At 39.5% G+C, this 25,500-nt stretch overlaps 1 protein-coding gene across 10 annotated transcripts in view; it reads right to left on the bottom strand.

Moving 5' to 3' along the window:
• The window catches only part of CCDC91 (coiled-coil domain containing 91), a 341,211-nt gene that overhangs the window by 198,694 nt on the left and 117,017 nt on the right, over positions 1 to 25,500 (bottom strand). For 6 of the 10 annotated variants that reach the window (XM_075508327.1, XM_075508281.1, XM_075508195.1 and 3 more), the window contains one exon: positions 23,528 to 23,786. The exons of the other annotated variants lie outside the window; for them this stretch is intronic. The gene's annotated coding sequence lies outside the window, so the exon portion shown is untranslated. The remainder of the gene's footprint in view (positions 1 to 23,527; positions 23,787 to 25,500) is intronic. 10 annotated transcript variants of the gene reach the window in all.

Genomic DNA, 25,500 nt, shown 5'->3' with positions numbered 1-25,500 from the left:
GCTATGTTCTATAACCCTGATGTTGAGAAGTCAGGAGAACTATTGCAAAATAAGGTACTTCTTAGTGTGAATTAAAGGGCATCAGGAAGTTTCTCTTTACCACTACATTTTTAAAGACATTCCAGCTCTTTGATTCAGTGGAAGTTAGGTATCTTGGTCCCTTTTGTACTCCCCAGCATGTCTCTCTTGAATTTTTGGGTAATTACACCACTTAAAAGAAAACACTGATATCTTAGACTTTGGGGCTGTAAATATTTCTGCATGTGCTCAGCTTTAAGTACATGAATTGATTCATTTATGTTACCTGATCCCAGATCTAGCAACTCAGAGGTTTATGCAAAGATATAAATATTTGCAGGTCAGGAGTCTTATTTTCCCAACATCAAATAATATTTAAGGGTTCGGGGTGTGGGGGGGGAGAAGTTATGGATTAATTTGCAGCCTTCTTAAAGTGTGATGTGACCCTCACACACAGAAGCAATATCATTTGGTGTAGCTCTTACGAACAGGGTTCAAATTTTAATTCAAACATTCTACATAAAAAGGTAACAACTACTGCTATTTCGTGCTTCTGCTTAGTGTTAAGCAATTTATATCTGTAACAGGTCACTTGATGACGAATACCCTGCTTGCTGGTCAGCCTAAAAGGAATATTTTCTATATTTGTCTCTTCTGATAATTGAATGTATTAAAATAGTTACCACATGATAGCAGGATTGGCAGTTTTAGAATGAAAATGGCTACTACAGGGCAAGGAAGAAATGTCTTTTTTAATCCATATTCGTGCTGAGTCAGTCTAATCTATGGCACAAGATGGTTCGTATGCTCATATAAATGACTTGGCTAGGGAAATATCCTCCCCCTCGCATTAAGAATGTCTATCAACAAGAAAAAAAAAGGTTACCTAATATGTCATTTGCAGATAAAGTCAAGATGTTCCAAGTATATTGGTTTTTTCCACTGAAAATGGATTCTGAGTTACTAGATCATTATCTCTTCCTATGTTGTTTTGGCACTCTATCCAATATTAAATGTACATTTTTTTTCTCCAGAAAATACATTAATAAATTTTAGATCTCCTTTCTTTATAGCTGTAAAAATTGCACAACAGTTTGGCTTTGCAAAACAGTGAACTAGTGCTTTGCATCTTTTAGTGCTTTACCTCTGTACCTGAAGATATCCTTAAGGAAAAACAATTGTGCCGTCTACATTCCTGCAATTACTGTATATTATATTTAATTGGAAAGAAGCAATCTAGTGCTTATTTAAAATAGACAAAACACACTTTGACAGATTATTTTGAAGCACAGACATGGAGAGGTTGTAATTTTTTTTGCAAATTGTAAAGACAGAGAATGGTATTTTCATTAAAAGAAAGGTTTAGATTTCCCAGGAGGACTGTGAAATGTGGAAATTGCTAGTAAAAACTTTAGCCTTAAGAAATAACCACAATGAGTAGTTTATGCCTTTTGCTTTGCAAAACATGGGGAAGCAGGTGGTATTCACACAACCTAGCAAAGAGGAATTAAAATGGAACATCCCTCTATGAGAGATGATAGTTGCATTTTAGAGAAGTTTGTGCAGAGATAAGAAGATCTGAACTGACTTCATTGTATGCTTCTGGGAGGATACTAGAGCTACTGCTGGCAGCCTATGGGAAGCTTGACAGTCACCTTAATCAACGTTCCTCTGTATTTCACTATTCAGGCATCCGGGCTTCGTCAGGAGAATGTTATGACTCCTTTGCTCCATTGTTACCGTTTACCTTTGCCAGACTTTCCTCTATCAAACTATCTGTCTTCTATTTTACACCGAAGGAAGACAAAAGCCAGGGATGAGTCTAGTCACTAGAAATCTATCTTATTAATCTTCAGCTTGTTTGAACAGGAATCTGCTTTCCAATAATGTTACCACTGGGTCTGGTTTTTTCATGTCACTTATCTCGCCTGTAGTGAAGAATATACTAGAATTTAGACACACCACAGAGGCAGGTCTCTCAGAGCAGTTTGCGATACACTAAGTCACAAGATAATCTTGAGTGATTACTTTAGAGCACGCTTCTCTTTGGAGAAAAGCATTATTCGTCTGTGCTGTCATTATCAAGTTAAGGACTGTAGATCCCACTGGTATTTTGATAGCTATATTTTTTCCTTCTTTGTCCAAAACAACATGGTTAAAAGTTCCACCTTTCTCCCATCTTTCCTTCACTGATGATAAAATAGCACTGGGGGATCTAGGGTGGTCGGGCAGGGTAGTAATTATATTTTCATATGCCATCAATAAACATTAGCTCTTTTTCTGGAAAAAGATGGTGAAAATTGGAGATGTTAAGAAAACTTAAATATTTTTGTAGTACTGAAAGTCTCCTCAGACATACCCCACATTGGATCTAAAAAACATACGGAGAGAGGGCATTACGCAGCCCAAACATTGCCAGACTATCTGCTGCCTTGCAGAGGGCTAGCTCACCATCAATAAGTGAGGGCTTAGCTTTCTTCTGAAGTCATCAGTTGCCATTACACATGGACATGAATGTAAATTAGTAAATGGGCTTAACTATTTTTTTTCCTGCCTGAAGAAATATATATTAAGAAGAATAAGTCTCTCTGAGAATTTATGGCATCTAGCCCAAATGGGTCTGGCAAGAAACACTGAGAGACCAGAACACTTCCACATGCACATCCTTTCTACTCCGTATCTGATAGAGATCTCCCCTTGGCCACATCAGGCAGGTGTAAGATGAAAGAAGACACAAGACTGTATGTCCTTCACTAATTATTTGTGTTCTAGTCTTACTGGCTACCCCAATGAAAGGATGACTTGCAGAGGGGCCATGAACACAGGCCTTCTCCAGGTCCTGGCTGTTTTCCAGCCACATGGCTACCTCATAGACAGCAACGTCAGTTGGCAAATTAATGAATTTGTGCATTTGGATACAGAATATAGAGAGGGGTCCCACATGTTCTAGAGGACTTGCTTTGGACATACCTAAGGCTGTGATTTCAGGTGGGAAATACTGAATAGGGGATTTTAGTTTGAGGAAGGAGATTGTTCTTAATAAGCAATACAAGAAATGCAGTGCAGTGATTTCAGGGGGTTTTATTTTTAACTCCAGGTCTAGTTCAGATATGTTTATAATCGTGATGGAGTAGGATGATATCTGGGTAAGAGACTCATCTTTGTTTCCACATCTCCTGGCATGGATCAGGTTTTCAAGAGTTCCTGTTCCAGCACTGTCAACACTGGCCTCATCTTCAAGATTTTTTTAGTCCTTGTTTTCCCTTCATGATGATCATGGAATATACTACTCGCTCTATCTCAGCTCTGTGGGAGAAAGAGTGAAATCAGAACAATAAAGGCTGAAAGGATGTAGTAACAGAGAGGTAATGCTAGGATAGAGTGAGGAGAAAAAGTAGAGCAAATGTTGGATGCAAGAAACCTTCACAGTAGAGTGGGAAGGTCTGTGGAATCACAAGAAAGGACTTCAAAAATAAACAAGTTTGGAATATTCAAAGACATAACAAATTATATTCTGATAATTAGCCTAAGGAATACAAGCCCAAATAGGGGAAAAAAACACCAACACGCCCCCCCCCCAAAAAAAAAAAAAAAAGCAAGGACCAATAACACAGTAAGAGTAGGTTATTTATCGCTGTCATGCCATGTAAGTCATGCTGCATACCTTAATTTGCATTTAATATTTAAGAAATACTGCTAGTTTCTAACCCACAACAATTTCCTCCTTTGATTGGAGGGGGTGGGTGTTGTATCGCCACTCATTACCTAAGATCTGAATACTTTCTGAACAGAATCAAAAGCAATAGTGAAATTCAGCGATTTTCTGACATTTGCTTAGAGCCCTAAGGTAACCTAAAACACTTTTTTGGGTACAAATTTCACTTTTCCCACACAACTTCTAAATTTAAGTGAGGAGAATCAATATCCCTTATAAGACCTTACCTCCTGTTTTGGCTGCAGATATTATTATTATTCATTAGTTAGTCTATTACAGCAGCTCTCTGATGGCCCTTTCCATGAGATACTTCATGCCCACAGAGCCCTTGTCCTAAAAAGCTTCCAGTCATTGGATATTTGGACTAACCCCCAGTAACAAGGAAATAAAACCACCACTTAGAACACTGATGAAATTCAGGGTGGGAGCACTGGTTTAGAGTCATTATCAGATTTTGCCCCTAAGCCTACACACATATCTACAGTTACATTTAAATACTTTTAAATGAGATAAACTTCTACAAAATAAAATCAGAGAGAAGCTTTTTTCAAATGGAGTTAGGAACCATTCAATACTGAAATGTCTAGCATGCCTGTATCTTGACAAGTCTTCTTTCTTGATCGGTGTACAAAAAAAGAGCTTTCATGTTACTCAGAGCATTTTAAACAAGAGGGCATCAGAAAATAATAGTAGACTTGTTCGTATTAGGGCAGAATATATAAACCACAGTATATCTGTGAGGAAATTGGCTTCCTGTCTGCTGGCTTTTGTGTGTCTAATTAAGTACAGGTTTTTTGGCTATTAAAACATTTTTCCAGAGCTACCAAGAAATAAAACCTAAATGAGTCAAATAAAGCCATGAATGGATAAATACTGTGGTACTCCTTCGCAGTAAACCTGGAAACCTCCACATGCAGGTAAGCCCAGCTCTTCTAACATGGCTATTTTTCAGCCATGCTGTTTCTAACAAGCTCTTACTTAGCTGTCCTGGAAAGATCATCTCTAAAAAAGTGTTGTTTTCACTTTCGTGTGCAAAAGAAAATCACTGTAATTCACCTTTTCATCTTGTAACTGGCTCCATTTAAAAAGAAAAGTTTGTACCAAGCAGAAGATCACTCAAGTGTCTCCCAAGCCACCTAGCTGCTAAAAAGGACAGAAGGGATAGAAAAGGGCAGAGAGAATGAATGGAGCAGAGAACTGGGATCCACAGTACTGAAAATTGAGGTTCTGCCCCCACTTCGTGAATTCCTAGCCAGGGCTCCATGACAGCAACTACGCTCAAGTTTGCTCTCTTTAATTGACTGACATCACATGGTAGGCTGTACTCTATGACTCCAACAAAGAGCTATGAAGGGGTGCAATGTTGCCTGGTAGATCCACACAAGTTCCGGTGCACTTTTGACAGTGGGACTTTCACTGCACACCACATTCCCGCAGCACTTCTGCACATACATTTTGATCCATAAGCAAAGAGGATCACATAACTTACAGCAGAATTTTCTGCAAGTCTGTTCCTCCTTGGAGCTTTGCCTATGGTCCTCTAGGCACATCTGACTTACAGATGAAGTTGGGGGGTATATGCAGAGATTTTCAGTGAAGAGGAAATGGCAGTGTTTCCTCATGGAGATGTGGGAAGCAGTGGGGTTTCCAAGAGGGCATGCTATATACTAATAGCTGACATAAATCGAAGGAAACAATTTACACACATTTTAATGGTACTATAAAACTTGGGAACTCTGCTCCCAGTCCTGACCACCATCTACTGGCAACTTATCTATTCCATTTGTGTAGACGTAGGGTACTCATGCAACACACAGAGACTCCCTTTTCTGGCTAACAAGTAACGACCTTCATTCCCTTCAAAATGTTTGAAATGCCTTTTGTACTGTTTTCCTTGCCCTCTCACCATGCAACAAGGACACCCTAAGGTAAGAAAACCTCCGTGAATAGGTATCCAGAAGCTGATGACCACCATTGGCTGATGGGAGTATTTCTTATGGAAGGAAATGAAGCAGCAAACTGGCTCACAAAACATCTGAACTGACCAGTACCTGTTCCAGAAACACATAGAACCCAAAGCAAAAAGGCTTAAAATATTGGAAATGGCAGCAGAAAGCCCAATCTTGGGAGCTTCTCACTGAAGTTTCTGAAAGGAAGAGGCTTACCGATGAGGTTGGACTTGGTTTTGCAGAGGGATGTGTGAAGTGAAACATACAGAACCTCAGAGAGGAGACAGATTTCTTTAGCCCAAATGATATAATTACTATTTTGAGAGTTTATGCAAACTGGCAGGTCAGGGAGACACTTAGTGCTTATATTAAGAAGTCAAAGGATGCTGTCATAAAGAAGGAAATGATAGCAAGGTCCTTTTCTTGCTAGTTAACCACCTTGCAATGTTCTGGGACATCCTTGCAGACCTTGCTACAGCAGCATAGGGCTTTATCCTGTCATACAGTTTCACAAGGGTCAGTTACTACTGTTGCTCCTTAATGAAATGTAATAACAAGTAGCTGCTTCTTAACTCTTCCATTTCCAAACCCAATTTCTTCAGAATACAATGTGCTTTAGAATGAGGTAATTTCTCACTTTTACAAGACTTTCACACTGGCTAGAGAACAAGTTCTTAGATGAAAGTTTGCCTTACTTGCTCTATTGATGGACTGAGAACTTCATCACATCTCTAGCTCTCATTTTTTACAAATGGGGAAACTGTAAATAAATACCTTATCCTGAAATTTGGAATTTATCTATTCTGCATCCAGAGGACATCAACAGGAGAGTAGTCATAACAGTCAAGCTACTAATTTCATTTTCAGATAGGAGTAAGTTGAGAAGTTGGATACAAAAACATGGGATTTTGAATATGTGTGGTTAGTGTAAGAGTGAAATAAGATGAAAGATTCATCTTATTAATCTTAATAAATGCAGGGAAAGCCACAAGTAGTATTCTCATATTCTTTTACTTTTGAGCCACAGGACTAAAGGGTATTTTTAATGCAGAGGAACTAAATCATGCTTGTCTGATGTATTTTCCATCAGCTTGAAGTTATATATCACTGTACACATTTACATGTATTGAATCTTTCTGCAATATCTTTGTGGCTGATAGCCAGTGGGATTAATGGAATGTGTGAAATACCAGAGAAACTGTGTAGGTTGAATCCGTAAAACAAAAGCTAGAAAGCAGGGTGGTCCTCTGAGTTCAGTTTGCACTTAATCTACTGAGTCATTTGGTGACCTTGGACAAGCAATCTGACCTTCTGGCATTTTGGTGAGGCCAATTGTAAAGCAGTGTAAAACCAAATGTGGAAGATTAATTGCTGCAAAAAGAACTGAGTCATTTTGGTAGGATAGTACCCCCTAAGCACCCCCTCTGCTCATCAGAAAAATCCTAGATAAGGCAATACGCTAATATGTGTTTGCTTGTGTCTGTAGTGATCAAACTTGGAAGAATAGTTATTCTTTGAAGGTATTTGCCAAGCCTTACTGAGCTACTTCCTCTCTCTGCAGTGTTTCTTTTGTAGACTTCTCCATTGCCAGATTGAGTTATAGGCTCAATGAAAAAAAAAGATATATATCTGCCACCAGTCCTTTCAATTATTCCAATTTTTCTAAGCTTGGGAATCAGAAAAGCTATTTCAGAGGAAGCTAATCACTAGGTTCTGAGCCTATTCTGAAAGCAAAATTTTGAGGTTTGAAGGGTCCCTCTGGTTTTACTTTTTTTTGGTTTTGTTTTTTAATGTCTGTGAGGTGAGCCCAAGGCCAGACTGAGGATTGCATCAGGAAAATGGAAAGATGAAGAGAAGAGAGAAAGAATGGCCTCAGCCCTAAAATAGCACTGTAAAGGGCGTTTCACTTGGAACTTTCTTTCAGCTGACATCAGTCAGGGTAAGAAAAAGATTTTAGTTCAAAAGTGTAAAGCTAAAACAGAGCATTTAAGGCCGGATGTAACACTCAGATCTATTTGGTGTCTTGAAAAAAAAATTAGGTTCCACCTGGACCAGAAGTTTAATGTTTTTTTCAACTTCAGAAACATTTGGGTTGCTTTGATGTCTTTGACCCTGGATAAGACAAAGGCAGCACGCAACTCAAGACACACTCAGAAAAATAAAAGGAACTGAAGTGCAACAGCAGGTACTGGGTTCTTTTATTCCTGGTAAGTTGGAAATTGCAGGAAAAGCCAGTTTAGAACAGTGGGGTTTTAAGCCAGACTTCTGATAATCTCTGATATCCAAAGCGAATGCCCCTGGGAATTTTCTAGCGAAGCCAACAACACTGAAATTTTTTAGCATAGTGTATAGGAAAGACACCATTCCTTTTTTGTCCAAAAGCTCCAGTTTCATCAATGGAGCTCCTTCAGCCATGACTTGTAAAACAAAGTAGGTTTTTTTCACTAGGCAAGACAACATAGCAAGCCTAGGAGCCACGTGACTATGGCTGTGCTCTTCAGTAGGTGCTATTCAGGGTTGTCTGCATCAATACTTGCTATGCTGCATCTTAGGTCTAGCCCATGCTCCGAAAAGTCAGTGAAACTATCCTGTTACCCATACCAAGTAATCCCCTTCTTCCACCAAATTGTCTGTTATGGATCCAGACTGTAGTGCATAAAATGGACAGCAAGCAACTTGCACATGAAATTTCACCTAAACTGCAAAAGTGAACATCCTTCCTCCAAATGCAAAAATGGGTGGGGAAAACAATGCCAGCATCACGTACATAATGGGAAGAATATAAGTAGGATCCTGGGCCAAGTGATGAGACCACTCAGTGATGAGGAATAGGAGGATTTGTTACTTATTTATTCCAGTTGTTTGTGTTTCTCATACACTTTTATGCAACTAGAGATGTTTTCCAACCCTAAATAACTCTCCATAGGCTAACCCCAGCGGTAAAGGGATGCTGAAACAAGTGTTCTCAAAACAATATCAGACATATACCACAGTTCCTTATTACAAAAATTAATGCTATTTCCAAGAGATTGGCTTCTTTAATTAAGATGACTTGTGTGGATGAAGTGGTCGACTGGCAAGTGAACAGATTGATGATCTGCTAATCACTTTCCCCAATTCATAATTCTAACCACTATGCTACTTAAACTGTGTTTCATCTTTGTACTAACGTTAAATGGAAAAGAAGGGGTGAGGGAAAAGGAAAAACAAGTTTTTTCATCAGGCAGGTTTGTACATGCTTAGCCAACTCTTCTGTTCTGGTTTTAAGGCAGAAGAAAAAAAACACTGAAACATAAAGCAGTGTGGATTGTATGGAAAATTTGACTCAGATCAAGTGCCTGGCCAACACCACAAAATGGACTGGAGACAAATCTGATAATTAGAAAAAGCAGTGAATAACAAAATATTTTTGACTCATGCCATATCAGGCAGACTCCGAAAATTCTCAGAGGCAACAAAACAGGATTTCATTCCCCACAGCTTACTACATTTTTATGCTAGAGCAATGCCACTGATTTCAGAGGCATTATACTGGTGTAATAATGGAGCCAGGAGTTAAGCCCAAGCTCACCTTATTCTTCCATGACAGTTCATTTTCATAGCTATTTACTCAAATTGCACAAACAACCAGGTAAACCAGGAGTGACCACACTTACGTCAATTTTGTACAACTGACATAAACAAGATTAGAAACACTCCTATTGTATTAATCTGATTTACAGTGCCTGGGGTTTGTTTTTGTTTTCTTTTTAGACCAACTGGCCAGGGTAAACACATATGCTGACTAGTCCACAGCAAGGGTGGGATGAACATCATGACCATCACACAAGGGATACCATATAGGGGTAAGTATGTCTGATGCCTGTTTTTCATCTACTGCTGTCACTGCCACTGCCAAGCCAAGCAGGTAGTGGAGGCTGGAAGGCACAGTGATAAGGGCTGGAAAAGAGGAAAGATTTGCCAGAAAGTAATCAAATAAGAGCAAGAGAAGAATAATGCCTGTGAAGGATCCAGAGCACAAAACAAGGACAATACCAGGTAAAAGAACCCAGGAAACAGCTGGACCAAGTTGTAAAGTGGAGACATGAGGAAAGCCTCCAGAAGAAGCCACAGCTGAGAAGAGATGAAGCAGGAGGAGGTATGAAAGGGGAAAACAAGTACCTGAAAAAGAATCTGAAGCAAGGTAAGAGGATGCACAACAACCTCGTCACAGCTGTTGCACAATATATTTAACTCCATTCAGAGAAGCAAGATGACAGGAGTCATAACAAGCATAGGTGCCTTCACTATTCTTACCTGGATGCTTTAAATGGCTACAGAAGATTAAGGTCAGTCTTTAGAAAGCAGTTCTGTCTGTTACACCCTTTTTGCGCATAGCAGGATTGCTGTTTCTGCCTAAAGAGAGTCTGAGGTGTGATCAGAGACATCCACTGTGGTCTCACATGGCTCCATTTTTTATTTGGAGGTATACGAGGAAAGTCAGGTGAGCAGAGAGTCAGTTCGTGGTGTCCCTCTCCCCATAGTATTTGATTCTCATGAGATTTTCAACCAGATTTTCTCACTTTCCTGAATATTAATGAACAGCAAAAAGAAGATTCATGTAACAATTCTGGCTGGAAGTTTCTTGGGCTGTGACAATGTCTAATGACCACCCTCCCAAAGGTCTCTGTTGGCTTATGCCTTCCTGCCTCTCTCCTTCTGGTACTTCACTTGTAGAGCAATACATGAGTGATCCAGAGGAATGGGGAAGTGCATTGTAAGGGCAGCTTGTAACCTCTGGCTTGGAAGGAAGCTTCCCATGTGTAACTTGCAAGTAGGAAAAACTGGGACTGAGTGAGGAGCATCACCTTTTCTAAGCTACAGTGAGCTTTCCTTGTCTTTATAATTGCATTGGGTTTACATGGCAAGGTCTTGGCAGCAGGGGAGCTGCAGGTGTGGTCTCTGTGCAAAGAGGCCAGGGGCTGCCCACCACAGTACACAGCTGAGCCCATCAGCCAAGCTGGTGGCACCTCTGGGAAAACATATTTTTAAAAGGCCAAAATTCACTCACAGCAGTGTGAGGAGTGAGGAAAATAAGTGTAAGAAACAACCATGTGAATATCAAGGTCAGAGAAGAAGGAGGAGGAGGAGGTGCTCTAGGCACAGGATCAGAGATTCCCCTGCAGCCTGTGGAAGAGACCACAGTGGAGCAGATTTTCCCTGCAGCCAACAGAGAGGACCATATCGGAGCAGATATCCACACTGCATCCTGTGGAGGACATCATACTGGTGCAGGTTTATCCTGAAGGACTACAGCCTGTGGAGAGGACCCACAGGGGAAAAGTGTGAAGAAGAAGAAGGAACCACAGAAAGGAACTGTTATGGATTGGCCCCATAACCCCCGACTTCCCATCCCCTTGCACCACCCTGGGGGGTGAGGGGTGGGGATTGAAGGAGTGAAGTTGAGCCTGGGGGAAAAAAAAGGGGGGGGGAAGGAGGTGTTTTCATTTTTGCCTTTGTTTCTTGCCATCCAACTCGATTTTTATTTGCAATAAATTAAATTAATTTTCTCCAAGTCAACTCAGTTTTTCCTATTGATGATAGCTGGGAAGTGCCCTCCCTGTATTTATCTTGACTCATGAGCTTTTTCGTCTTATTTACTCCCCCTGTCCGTTGAGGATGGGTAGTGAGAGAGCAGCTGGATGGGCGTCTGGCAGCCAGCCACGGTCAACTCACCACAGAGAAACACATTTTTATTTTGCCACGCCCTTCTTCATCTCATTTCCTTTAACGGCTTCCCTCTCTAGGAATATTGAAGCCTGATAAATAAAGTAAGGTACCTCATGATGTCACCCATGATGACTCTGCTCTAAGAAGCAGGTTAGTTGAACCAAGTAGCCCAGTATGTAAAAGCTAATGGAGATTTTGAAGAAGAGGAAATCTATCAGAAATAAAACACTATCAGAAATAAAACATAAAGCAGAAAAATGACAAACACCAAATAAAACTTTTCCCCCTTCATGATTTGTGTGCTTCAGTTGTTGGATAAAAGGGAAAGCCTTGTTTCCAAACAAGACATAACTAAACAGTTACCTGCAAAGAGCTAAGTACTTACTACTTGTGAATGCTCATTTGCATAACAAATTAAGCAGATGTAGCAATGCTCTGAACTTCCATGTGCATCATACATAGAAGAACCAATGCCAAATTTTAATAGGTTTGGCTCAGAATTAAAACAAACAAACAAACAAACAAACAAACTAAAACAAAGCAAAGAAACAGAAAAAAAAAAAAAAAAAAAAAAACCCAGAAAGCTTTATATGGAATTCAGCAACAGGAAATTGGATCCTTTTGAAGATCTACCATAGCTGCCAATGCTGAAGTCTTTCTATGACCAGTCTTCTCCTGAAAGCATCAGTAGTGCTAAGAAAGTGCCCATAGGAATCACAAAATTCTCTCCTTTTAAACCCTTTGGTTGCTATATTTCTCAATGGCACTGAAGCTGTTGTCAGAGGCCCAGTGCCCTGAAGGCATTTAGAGGTTGACTCTAGTATCAACCCTGTGGCAGCTTCATTTGTCCTACATAATCTGATTTTGATCCATGACTCTTTCAAGGTTTCAGTTCAGAGCATGATATGCCTAGATCCATGTTAGGTTTCTTCTACCTGGACTAACCTGAAGTAAGTATTTCTACCAAGTTAACTAATGACTGAATGGTTACCTTTAGAGAGACGCTAGGAGAATCTGCGTCTGCAAAAGAGACACAATGTTTGTTAGAATAACTTTTACAATTAAAATAATTTGAAAACTGTTTAGCAAACAACTATTCTATTTAAATAAAATCAGTTAACTCCAAAATTAATCTGGATTTTTTTCCTCATTTGTGCTTCTGCCTTTTTTTGAATCTCTATTAACTAATCTATAATAGATTATCAAAATAAGCAAATTTAAATTAATAAGTCGAGTGATCATGTGCTTGTATTCTCTATATTTCTGATGTAGTCATTTATATATATACACACATATTTCTATAGAAGAATTATATATACATAGTATTAAAAAATCTGACTTTCATCTGTGAGTGAAATGCAATGTCTTACACAAAATAGGGAAACTATGGAGTCATAATTTTAATCTCTCCAGTGTCTGAATCCTGGACTACATTGGTTTCTTGATGTGTAGTAGTTCCACACATCAGACATTGACAAATATTATCAATGTCATGAAATTATCAAAGCTGTTTGACTTTATTCTGATTTGGATCAGAAACTAAACATGAAAATTCTACATGAAACAGAAACAACTACAAAAACGATTACTGGAAGAAAGTAAAGTTTGAAATCTAAAAATGCTCTCTGAATGAAAGCTGTCCAGATTTATGCAATGAACGTTACTCATATAACATCCAAAACTCACTGAAGTCACTGAAATGGTGGGAGTTTTTTCACTTATGTCACTAAAATTTGGATGACACCTATAACACTCTATTAGTATCTATAAAATGCTTTAAAAATAGATGATGTAAGGATCAGTTATGGAGCTTTTCTTCTCATTCGTTGTGTCATAAGCAAAGAATGTATTTCTATGGCAAGAAGTGTTTTATTAACATATGTGAGGGCTAGATGGAAGCAAAGGTTTTAAAAAGCAAAGACATTGTACTATTCTGGAATCAGGGATGACGGTACAGAAAGTGATTTCTTTGTGACTGGATGGACAAGTTGTACTAAATGGTATAAAGTCCAGTTCATTATGAAGAACAGTAGCAAAATTAGGTAATTACCATTTGTGATTTGGCACTATGGCACATTTCAGGATCATAGGAGCTTCTGAAAGAGGAAGCATTTTGCAAATATTACTGCACTATTCAGATTCTTGAAATATTACAGCCTTTTACATGTTAGGCTGTATATTCCCAATGCAGGAAGAGAACTTCGAATCTACAGCTACTGGTAGGTCAAAAGTAAACCATAAGGTAGAAAAAGATGGCTTTTGTAGACCCCTTATCCTCAGAAATCCACAGCTTTCTGGTATGCATCTAAATGCTGAAAGGGCACTCGTACCTGCAAAAGAGTTTCTCTGGATTTAAAGGCGGCAAAGACGCTAGCAGAAATACTGAAGACCTTTCCTGGTCCTATCTTGGCTCTGATTTCCTCATCTGTCAGCTTGCATCCTCAATGCAGCTGTAAATGTCGGCCAGTGAAGTACTTCATCCAGTCTGTGAGCTCCTTATATCAGCTAATGGCTAGATACACTACAACGCCAGCTGATGTTCTAGGGTAGATAATGCTTCTTAATCCTGGTCATATGGTCACAGAAACTGAAAGGCAGTGTTTATAATAACTTCTACAGTAATTTCTTTAAATAAACTAAGAAAAATGAAATCAGTAATCCTGCCCTGAATCTATATTCTACTTAAGTAGAGACAAGACTTTCCAGAAACATTATTCTTGGGGCAGTTTTATGCCATGCAGATTTTCAATGCTTTTTAGAGATCAGATTTAATCAGGTCAAGAATATTTTGGCTTTTTAAGGTATGTCTAGTATATAAAGAACCTGCTGAATTCTGATCTGTCACTCTTCTGCTATTCTAATCTTTAATCCTTACATGGCTTTGCTAGAGCATCATAATTTTAACCAACAGATACATTAGCTGCCATTGAAGAGTCAGATACCACCCATGGATTCTCAGATGGCTCTTTCTTACATTATACAGCAAAACCATGCACAAACCGTATACATATGCCAGTCGTTACTACTGCTTTTTTCCACCCTTTGTTTTTGCTGCTCGCTGCCATTTAGGTTATGATTCAGTGAACTACTTAAAGTAGATGGTTCCATGTGCCCAGCTGTGGCTCGACTAATCTCAGCAGAGTTTTGTGCTGCCATGAAGACCTGTTCATCTAGATCATCTTAGAGGAGATGGAGCTGAGAAGTATGTAATCACTTTGCATGAAGATGTACCTTTTCCTAGAAGTTTGTAAAATGCATAGCAAGCTGACATCCTGGTTCTATGAGGGCTTCTCTGGAAGCTGCAAGACCTGAGAGTTATGGAAATGGAACCATACATCTGTCCAAATAGTTAAAATTATTGGTCATGATTTTATTTTTTTTCATACTAGGTGTTTGCAGAAAGTCAAAACAAAACACTTTTCTAAAAAAAAATCACAATTGTCAATTTTCAAAAAGCTGCCAGAAGGTGGAGAGGTGGAAAAAACACTCTAAGGTCTGTGTCACCTGAGACAGGGAGATTTATGAGAGTAAGATAACAGAGTCAGGATATTCCAAGTTCACCTTCCTCACTCCTTTAGCTACCATTCTATTTCACAAATGCCCAGCATTGACTCAATATGTTAGAAATGTTATCTAATTACATGATGCAAAATCTTAACATTGTTTAGGTTGCATTTTTTACAGATGGTAACTTGACTGGAAAGGGCAGTTATGATGATGTATAAAACTAAATCTAGTAAAGTGAGAAATGAAAAGCTGAACATTTTTGATACATATTTGCACAACCTCTCTTCCTACCAGTTGTTTCCAAGTCCTGGTTAAAGCACCTATTTTTATTTCAGCTTAAGACTGGCCTTTTTTCTGTACAGAGATTGCCAAAAGTGACAAACCATAAGCTGTTTGTCAGTAATTTAGAGCATGGTGAACACAGTGCTCCATGCTGAGTTTATGGATAAGTTATGCTGACTGCTCTATTAAAGAAGTCTGTATTCATTTAATCAATTGAAAAGAGAAACACACTCAGTTTTCATGTGATCAAGCTCACAGTTATGTCAGACTGACAGCAATATTTGGCAAGCAAGTCTTCCTTCTCTTTGGAGAACTGTAAAGGAAAAATGAAGTAAGTTAAAGAGGAAGACTTTTTTCATTGTCAGTGAACAATCAAAAAACAAGGGTGAGTTCTACATCTGAGATACAAGAATGACCACAAGGAAGCTCTAGATGAAGATACTCTGCTAGCCTCAGCTAAGATTGGAAATTAATTCTTAAATAATACATTAAAAACCTGCTTCTGGCATAGGACGTAGAGAGATCACAGAAGATGCCATCCATAAAGGATGACTCTGCAATTTTTATAATGACACTGTTAGGACAGGTCTCTAGATGCGGTTTGTGACCACTTGGCACAGACGCTATCAGTAGCATTTAGACTTCAAACCTTTGTGTGCTGGTTTAAGAAAACTCTCAAAACTGGTACCCTGCAAACAGTTTCAGTTAATTTACTGATACAATACTGTAGCCTGCTAGATTGCATAAGTAAATACAGCTGTTTTACTGTAAAGCAAAAAAAAAAGTTTGGAAAGGTCTTGGAGTAAAACACCCTGGAGCTGAAAACTTTTAATCGGTTAGCAGTAATATTTTATACTGATATTTTTAAAGTATTTTTGTTTACCTATCTGGTTCTTCACATTACTCCAGAATATCCTTACAATTTACTTTCATTTTATATTTCCAGTTATACTTTGAGGTCAGAGTCTGATTTATTAGCTTGTCCTAAATATAAATTGAAAACGTTTGGCAGCTGGAACCTTTCGTATTTATGCTTCATGATTATGGAATCAGCTTCCTATTTATATTCGGAAATCAGAACCTGATTTGGTTTTTGAATCAAAACTGAAGAGGCATGTGTTTGATGCTGGTTTTAATTAGGTCAGATCTGTGAAGTTTACTGGGACTTCTTCTGAATGATGATGTAGAAAAACTGTTATGAAAGATCATTACCTTCTTTTAATGATTAATGCATTGTCAGACCTTTGAAAACATAGACCAATCCAGAAATCTCAAGCATTTATCTGCATAAAGCTTATTTTATGTGGGAGGAGGTAGTGAAATGAGATACAAGACCTCTAATACATAAAAATTGCATGAAATATAGCCCCTTAGTACATAGATGGAAAAGTCTCTGTAATTCTGGGTCATTCTGACACAAAATTAGCCTGCCTTTACAAATAAAACTAATATATCAAACCTTAGCAAAACCTTGCCCTAGATTCTTATCTTCTTCTACCTCCACCCCTACTGACTTCTCTCCTCAGAAGATTTCCTAGCCTCTTGTTTTTCTCCTCAACTTTCCTGTTTTTCTGTTGGTATAGAAATTGAGTATATCTGTTGGTACAGAATTGAATAGTATTGAACAGCTAGAAAGTCTTACATATGAATCTAATCTGCTCAAGTACTGACCTGCAATTTCAGCACGAAATTTTTATCTTAGAATTTCGTACATATGTCATTAGGGTTAACTTTTTCTGGTTTTAGAGAATTATTCCATCCTTACTGGTTGATGATCCTCTGTGTGGGAGACGGTGGGCTTTCAGAGGAACAGAAAAGAGAGGAAGAACAGTGGCACTCACATGACCCCAAAACTACTTCAAGCCATTGGAGAGAAACTGAGTTGTAAAATAGATGTCCAAAGGCTAATTAAAAAGGATCAAGTAATGACAGTGAATAATTGCTCTTTCTGCTGTAGAAGGGAATCCCCACCCAGCTTTGCAACTGCTGCCAGGGACTTGCCTCAAGCTTTCTGTCTACTTGTAAGAGGGGAAGTGGAGAGGCTAATGACTGATTCCAATAAGGTATTTACCTCCATTTCTGCTACCCCATTTCCAGGCATTAAAGCCAAAACAAAATTTGCTTTCAGGGTAATATACTTCTCTCTAGCTCTTTCAATGCAGGTTTTTTTTTAGCCTGGAGAATAAATTCTTTAGCCCCTTTCAGAAAGCAGTCCCTCAAAAGAAAAGAGTGATTAGACCTGACAGAGAGCAATGTTAAATAGAAATGTAACATATAAAAAACAGATGATGAAAGAAACAGCTGTCACTGGGCTAGACTAAGTTAGTCCTTGCAAAACGGCCCCAGGCAGGCCTTACTGGGAGTATATGAGGGTATAAACTGAGCTCACTGAATTCTTTGAATTACCCTTTCCTTCTCCATGAGAAGTTGTAATTGCCCATTGCAATCATCATCCTATGGCAGCTGGCGGTAGCAAGGGGGGAGAGGCAGAACGGGGAAGGAGCTCCTTCAGAGGGTGCATAATGTACTTTTGCTAAGATCAAGACTTCAGCTTTTCACCCCAGTGCTTTTTTCCAGCTGAAGAGAACAAGACTCCTTCTTCCCAGGCTCTCGTTTAGGTTTGGTGTAACTCAAAAGACTGAAGTTTGTGTTTTCAAAATAATATTCGAAGTGTGTGCTGTAGACTGTGAAATAAAATGTGACTTTTGAACACTAATGTCCTCTCCTTATGCAGAAGACAACTGCTACATATGCAACAGAAGTCTAGCCACGACTGAAAACAGGGAAGAAGAAAAAAGAAATCTCTTACATTCTACTACAAATTTCCAAGACATCCATTCACCCACCGGAAGTGTGTTTATTTTCACCCTCCTGTCTCAACAAGACCTACAGGAAAAAGCTGAATGAGACCGTAGGAATGCTGAAAGCGTTTACTCATGGAAGAACGTTGTCAGTAACAATTCACAAAGAGAAAAAAAAGAAAAGAGCCCATGGGAAATGCTCTAGACTGAACCGTGTTTTGTTTTTGCTAAGCTCTACATGCAGCTAGACCCAGCTGATAAGGTCAGAGAACCAAATGGTGTGCAGTGTTGTTCCAAGATGCCAGGAGCAATGGCAAAAATACATTTTCCTCCTAAGAAGCTATGATAGATGGGTGTTTATGAAAGATTTTTGGGTGCAACGTGCACGCCCTGTTTCTTAATAGCTTAGCGCTGCCAGTCGCTCAAGTACAGCAAAGAGGTCAGTGAAAGGGCAACAATGTCATCAGAAAAGTCTACTGAGCTTTGGCTTCCTTGCTATCATTTTGTGACGTAAGCTTTTGGGAAGGAAAGAGGCAGCTTTCACCAGCAGCTTACTTGTAGCAATGGCAGCCATTCCCTTGCAGTCATATGGTGATGCTCCTTATAACACTGACATATGCAAACAATGTTGAAACCATGGAAGTTAGTATGTATATATTGTTTATATAAAAGAGAGTGTGTGTATAAATATATATGTAATACTTATATAAGTAAATATATATAAAACTACTGACACTGAACTTTTGGACTGGAGCAAGCTGTGGCAAAAACCAGAGATCCAAAAAGCAAGAGGCAGGTCCTTGATTTGGCTTCTTGAGGAAGAAGACAACAGAGTACTTAATCCCTTTGCCCCTGCTTGCCCTGAGCTCACTGCAGTCAGAAGGGTGTGCAGACTCAGGCATGTTATGATTCATTCTGTATGTGTCATCTGGTAGAACTTAGCTGTAAATGCAGCAGTCCAAATTACCACAAAGTTTATAACATAGCCTAAAGTGCTTATCTATACTGTTGTTGCTCCCTTCTTTTCCCCCTTATGGCACATTATAGAAGTTCTCAGGAGTCTGAGGAAGACAGATGATCATTAAGCCTACTGGAAGTAGGTAAGCAACTTAAGGTACAGGTATTATCCCACTCATGAGTACCTGACAAAGGCTGTTTTTTTCCCATCAAGGACAACTAAGTTATAAAACCAGATCAAAGATTTCTCAAAGGAACAAATGAATGCCCAGCCCTAATTCATCGCAGGAAAATTACCCTGTCTAATGCTTACTTCCTTTCATTCAATTTCTCAAGACCTTTGCAAAACAGCAGCAGTCAGTCTGTCAAAGTAGAGGATGTACCTGTAGGATAAGAAAGAAAATGACTCCTCCTAGATCAGTGAGATCTATGATTCTGCTTTTCTTTTTACAAAAGCTAACATACATTCACGATTACCCGACAAACTGAGCTCCTAAAGGCCTCATGAACCTGATCCAAAGTCCATGGAAAGGAACAAAGTCCTTTCCATGACGTGTTGGATGGGGAGTACTGAACTGGTATTCACATTCTCTTCAATATCTGGTTCTTACTGGAGAAACAGAATAGCAAAATACTTGAACAGAATACTGCACCAAAGCACAGTGCAACTGTCTAGCCATTGACCTAGCCTCTCAGATTCTGCAGTTTACCTCCAATGCTGGATTAAGCTATGCCCTTAAGCTAGGAGCCCCCCCTACTGTGGCTTGCTTTCAGGTATCTGAGTTTGGCCTCAGTTCTCACTAGCTGGAGTTCATTAGCCAGGATCAAAGGACTGCTCTTTTCAGCTTGAGCTTTGGTAACCACAGCCTAACCACAGGTAACCTTTGGAGCAGCCCACATTGTTCCCTAGCTAGCTGGTGCTTCAAGCCTTCATCTGTAGCTTTTGGCTCCTCCCATACTTTCAGACTTTGCCTTTTGACACCAGACTTAGGTGCTTTCTGATTCCTGCTTCATTTGTTCAGTTTCCTGTTTCTGCCTTGACTCTGGTTCTTCTTCCTTTCATGACTTATTTCTGCTGTCTTCCTTTCAGGTGACACCTGTATGCAAGGATTTTAGTATTTCAAATCAGCTTTTCATTGTTTGCCAGGAGCCTTGGAAAAAGCACTCCATTTGCAGTGGTAGAAGACTTTTCGTTAACAATGGGCTGAAGCACTCCGGCACAGCAGTAGCAACAGGCTCAGACTATGTTTTTCCTGAGTGACAGATATCCCTTGAGCAGAGAAACAGTGGGACTGTGCCTCGGAGTGCCTTAGGGAGAATCTTTCAGCAATACTATCCACTTTAGGGAACAGAGATTGGCAATTTAAGCACTTATATTTCCATGGTTTTCTCTAAAGAAAAATTAAGCTGATTCCCAGTGAAAGAAGACAATCTGAGAAGTCTTAATAGTGAACATATCGATTTGTTCACAGGAGCTGTGTGACACAGGGAGCAGAAGCACACACTCCCTCACCATCATTTTGACAATGCACCTGAAATTTGCCATGACAGACCACATCCAAAGAGTAAGAGGGTCATTTATTCCCCTTGCTCATTAAATTGTTATTTTCTCTGAAGCTGCCTGTGGAGAAACTAGCTGATTTCAGCATGGATCATTTTATTTATGGTACAGACAACCTTGGACTAGAACTTGAATAACTTCTTGTAGGCTCCCAAATAGTTGTGAAGCAGTGCTTGATATGAGAAAGGAAGTATCAAAACAGGGGTGAAAGCTCTCTGGTCTTTTCTAATAGGTGCCTTTAAATGCTGTTTTTGATTCCTTTCCTCCTTGAATTCCTGATCCCACTGCTGGTTTCTAAATTAGATTGACATTCTAAATCGGATTGTCCAAATCTGAAATACTTCAGATCTCTTCTTTTAAGTGTGCAGTACTCAGCGTCTTTGCAATGGTTTCATGAGCTTCCAGAAAACTGATGTGAATCAGATGCCTGCCCTTATTTACCTGCCTTAGGAAAGAAAAGTCAAGTTGTTTACAATAAATAAGTAATGGCCAAGTGCTAGTGTAACTGGTCTGCAACTAGTTAGAAGTCAAGATCTCTCTGCACTTGGATGTGACATGAACTTGAGCATTGCCATTTACAAGGTACAGTTCAGAGTTTATAAAAATGCTGGTTCAAAAGCGTAACATTGGAAAATCCTCCTTGCTTTATCTTGAAATGTGACCTTCTAGTCACATGGACTCAGAGAGAAGTGAGGCACACTCATTCCTGAAAAATTGTTGCTTATGTTCATTCCAACAGGGGGAAGTTGACATACATCTCCAGAAGCTGTGGTAAAAGCTTTCAACTGGTAGGCCTAACTACAACTTTGTAAACAGAAGATGTCCTTTCCTCTCTTATAAATAACTGATATTCTTCCATTCCCTCTCAAACCGTAGTATATAGCAAACCTGGTATTACTGGTTGCACACATAAATTTGCCCTTCCCTATTAAATCTCTCTATTGACTCTCTGCAGAGATTTTTGTGGCAGTATTTATTATGGATTCTGTATAAAAATAAAATGGTTTTTTTTTAGTATTCTTAGCTTTAAACTCAAATCATTCTATAATGATATTATGGGTTAATATGAATAAGCAAGTCTCGTTATAATTGTTTCTACTGTTGACAATAATGTGTAGTTTATATGTCCTGAAATAAAACGGTATATATTGCTTCAAGGACTCATGCCAAGCACAAAAGTAAATTGTGTCACCCCTTTAGCAACAATGGTTCCAAGAAAGCACTTTTATGGATTTAAGTTATGTGTCTAATTACCTGAAAAGAGCCCTGAAGGCCTGTGTGTTTAATATACCCCAACCATTCTGTTTCAGAACTGAGTACCATAAAAATGGAACAATATCCCATACCTAGCATAGATTGTACTTAAAGAATGATTTTATTTACACTTATTTCATATTAGGAATCTACCTCATGCAAAACAATTTTTAAAAAATTATTGATATTTCTTTCAAAATAAAAGTCCTTAAAGATCTATTCAGCTTCACATATGTTAAGGGTTTATGGACAGGTCCTAGTCCTAAAAATCTCTGCCCATGAGTGGTACTACTCCACCTCAGAGGTAAGGCAGTAAGGCAAAAGAGTTTAGCCAAGCAGATTCAGCAGCAAGTTAAATCATCAACTTCCACATTATTAGCACACACATAATTCCTTGACATTCCTGCAAATGATGACACAGTGAAAGGAAGTGTGGACAATAACAGCAAAAGCTGTTTAGAGGACTCCTGTTAGGTGCTGCCTTACCACCCTGGGAGGGGGATTCCCTCCCAAGTTTCCAGGCACACATGGGAATTACAAATTCACTGCTCTGACTGTTCTTCATGTGCAGCTGGTTTGTCAAACTATAATGGGATTAGCTCCGCAAATTGACTCAAAAGATAAGCCAAATCAGAGCCACCTCTCTTCTCACTCTCTCTGGATTTCCCCCAAGGATATCCATGCCTCACAAAGCAGTCTTGCATTGATTATATTCTTTACAGCAACCTCCTTCCTTCCCCCAAAACAACAAAGCACAATCTTGTCCATGTGATTACAGATTTGAAGGAACTATTTTATGAAAGATTAAAAAAAAACTATATAGAGTGTAGGACTGGATAAAGTCTTGATGTAGTAACAGTCTGTGAATAGTTAGATATTGTGAATAAAGAAGTCATAGATATAGCTCCCATTTCTAGGATCTGAATGGTGCATGAAATACCTGCCTTCTAATCTCTTGAGTTGTATTTGCCCTCTCCAAATGTGAGGTTGTTTTAACTGTGAGAGAGGGGAGAAAGGAAGATTCCAAATTTAGGAGCTGTGAAGATAAAGAAGAGGAGGTGGGGAATTCCCAAAGAACTATGCAGCAGTAACCCAGGGCTAGTTCCATAGAGTCATAGGACAGCTGAGGTTGGAAGGAACCTTTGGAAGTCTCTGGGCTAACCTCCTGCTCAAAGCAGAGCCTGTTTTGAAGCTAGATCCAGTTGCTCAGGGTATCCAGTGAGATCCAGTTGGATCTGACTGTTGGATCTGACTCAGTCTGATCTCACTGGCTGTTGGGTCTAACTGAGTTTTGAAAATCTAGGGAGATCCAACAGCCTCCCTAGGTACTTTTTCCAGTGTTGCACTTCTCTCAGGTGAATACATTTTTATGTCTATGTCTATTTTTAATGCAATCCTTTGCATTTCACTTTGCAAATTTGAGAAGAGCCTAGTTGTGTTTTCTCTATAATCCTCCTTTGGGTAATTAAAGACAACAAGATTCCCTCCCATCCTCCACTTAGCCTTTTCTTCTCCAAGGTGAACAATTGCAGCTCTCAGAGCCCCTCTCATACACCATGTGCTCCATGGACTCACTGCAGTATGCCAACATCTGTCTTGCACGTGAAGCCCATAACAGGACACGGTACTGCAGGAGCAGCCTCACAAGGGCTAGGCAGAAGGAAGAAATTGCTTCTGTTGGACCACTGGCAGCACTCTTACTAATACAGCCCTGGCTGTGTTTGGCCTTCATAATCACAAGGACACGCTGCTGACTCAGGTTCGACTTACTCACCACTGGGACATCCCAGACCTTCTCTGCAGAGCAGCTTTCCAGCCATTGAGTCCCAGACTGTACTGAGGCATGGAGTTATCCTGTCCCACGTGCAAGTGTCTGCATTTGCTTTTGTTGGGCTTCATGAGGTTTCTGTCCACCATTTTCTCCAGCCTGTTGACATGGTGCTGAGTGGCAGCCCTCCCCTCCAGCACGTTACCCACTCCTCCAGTTTGGTGCCATCTATGGACTTTCTGTGGGCGCACTCCATCCTGTCAGCCTGGTTGTTGATGAAGATGTGAAACAATATCAGTGCCAGTAACCAGCCACCAGTTGATCTTCAAACCTCTCACGGCTGCCCTTCGAGCATAACAGTCCCGGCAGATTTTCACCCACCTTGTAGTCTATATTTCCAGTCCCTTCTGCTGCAGTTTACTAACAAGCCTGCTATGGGAGGCTGTATGGAAAGCCTTGCTGAATTCAAGGTTTCACCTTTTGTTGTTTCATCTCAGTGTTTTCAAGTTCCCTGTGTGAACTCAGCCACAGGGATACCACCCCAAATTTGGTATGGGGGTGGGAGGGAGTGGTTAGACACCTCATAAGAGATAAACATTTGAGCTATTCTATTGCTTAGAAAATTTGAGACATGAAGACTAACAGTGGGCATTGTTACGGATCTGCCAGCATACCTTTCTCTTGTATGGCAGAAATATCAATTTCTCCAATCAAGCCAAACTGTACAGCAATGAAGACAGATGCCTTCTCTGAACTGGAGACACATAGGCATGTCTTTCTTCTGAGAGACAGATCTATTTAAGACAGAGGTTCGTCTCCAGTCTCAGGAGGTAACAGTTGAATTCATTAATTCCCTGCATGAATTCCCTTTCCCCCATCCAGCTGCATATGAATTATTTGTGCCGAGTCTGGTTATTCCATCCAAGTGTAAACCTTAAATTAGAATAACTGAAACTCAGGAAGGATGATTATCTCAGGCCACAAAAATAAACATTTCCATCTTTTTTGTTTTCAAACTTACTTTAAGCTTTTTAAACATAAACACAATAGCCCTGAGAGGCCATATTTGACCTATAAACTGAAGGCTGTAGTGAATTAAGTGTATTTGCTTTGTTCTGCAGATGTTAGAAGAATTGCCCGCAAAATATGACAGGTTCAGTTAATTTTATCTTAGACAAATGTAATGAGCATCTGTTTTGATTTTTCTCAGTCATTGATACGATTTCCTTTTAAACTTGAAACTAGCTGGTTTATACAAGTGTGCAAAAGTTGTAAACAGCCAAAGATGAAGCTATTCCAATGCTGAGGAACATTTATTCATTCCGCTGTTATCTTTATACTAATAATACCAAAAAACTCAGGAGTATTTCAAAACACAGCAGGTTATTTATGTATAAACAGGGTTCAATTTACAGAAGTATTTTATATGTCTATGTAAATATTATATACAGCATATGCATAAATATATGGATGGCGTTATCCTCTCGGTAAGCTTAGAATCATAAGATAAACTGCAGAACCATGCACTAAATAATATTTATTACATGGCTTCACAATTTATTATGTGCTTCTGAACACCTCATCTGGACTTTCCCTACTAACCTGCCTCTTCTGGGACTGTTTCGACCATTCCATACTTCTCAGCACCTTCAAACAGCTGTTCTGTTCACTCTGGGCAATGTAGCCCAGCAAAAAGGTTTTTCCTCGGAAGATACATCTGTAAAATTCTCATTCTTGCCTCTCAGCTTGTTGAGGTGAGATAGGCAGGCAGCACCACTAACCTCTTAAGAGGTTTCCGAGTCCAAGTGCCAGCTTAGCCTACTTCTCTCATCACTCTTCCACTCACACAGCAAGATGGAAACTCAGTGGCATCTCTACTGCTGAATACTTGTCAGCACTCCGCAGTGCATATGCACAGAAGCAAATGGAGGGGCCGTTTTTCATGTAGCCACAGAGTCTGGACTCTGCTAAGATGGGGA

The sequence above is a fragment of the Mycteria americana genome, chromosome 1 (genome assembly GCF_035582795.1).
Source record: "Mycteria americana isolate JAX WOST 10 ecotype Jacksonville Zoo and Gardens chromosome 1, USCA_MyAme_1.0, whole genome shotgun sequence".
In the NCBI taxonomy this organism is placed as follows: domain Eukaryota; kingdom Metazoa; phylum Chordata; class Aves; order Ciconiiformes; family Ciconiidae; genus Mycteria; species Mycteria americana.
Note: the sequence above shows the minus strand (reverse complement) of the source record. Positions and strands in the feature narration are given on the sequence as shown.